Here is a 630-nt window from a genome sequence, read left to right on the forward strand (position 1 = left end):
GCTCTACAGCATCTCCATCCGCTTATCTGAAATTCCTACCAATGAATCTGCATAAGTGTTCTATCCCTTTTATTATTCCTTTTTATTATTAATTATTCGAAAACCCATAAACTGTTTTTAATCTGCCTAACTGAGATTTGCAAGGTGACCATAGCTTGCTTCATACCAACAATCTCTGTGGATTCGACCCTTACTCACGTAAGGTTTATTACTTAGACGACCCAGTACACTTGCTGGTTAGTTGAACGGAGTTGTGTCTACTCGTGCCAATTTCTAAAATCCAATTACAAGAAAAAAGGAATCACAATTTCGTCCACCAAGTTTTTGGCGCCGTTGCCGGGGATTGTTCGAGTATGGACAACTGACGGTTTATCTTGTTGCTCAGATTAGGTAATTTTTTTTTCTTTCAAAAATCTTTTTCAAAATTTTTCTTTTCTTTTTCATTTTTTCCAAAAATATTTTTCGAAAAATTAAAATAAAAATACAAAAAAATTAGAAAATCATAAAAATCAAAAATATTTTGCGTTTCTTGTTTGAGTATTGTGTTGATTTTTAAGTTTGGTGTCAATTGCATGCTTTTAAAATTTTTCTTGCATTTTTTCGAAAATCTCATGCATTCATAGTGTTCTT

This window comes from Arachis duranensis, unplaced genomic scaffold, assembly GCF_000817695.3.
Source record: "Arachis duranensis cultivar V14167 unplaced genomic scaffold, aradu.V14167.gnm2.J7QH unplaced_Scaffold_608113, whole genome shotgun sequence".
Classification (NCBI taxonomy): Eukaryota; Viridiplantae; Streptophyta; class Magnoliopsida; order Fabales; family Fabaceae; genus Arachis; species Arachis duranensis.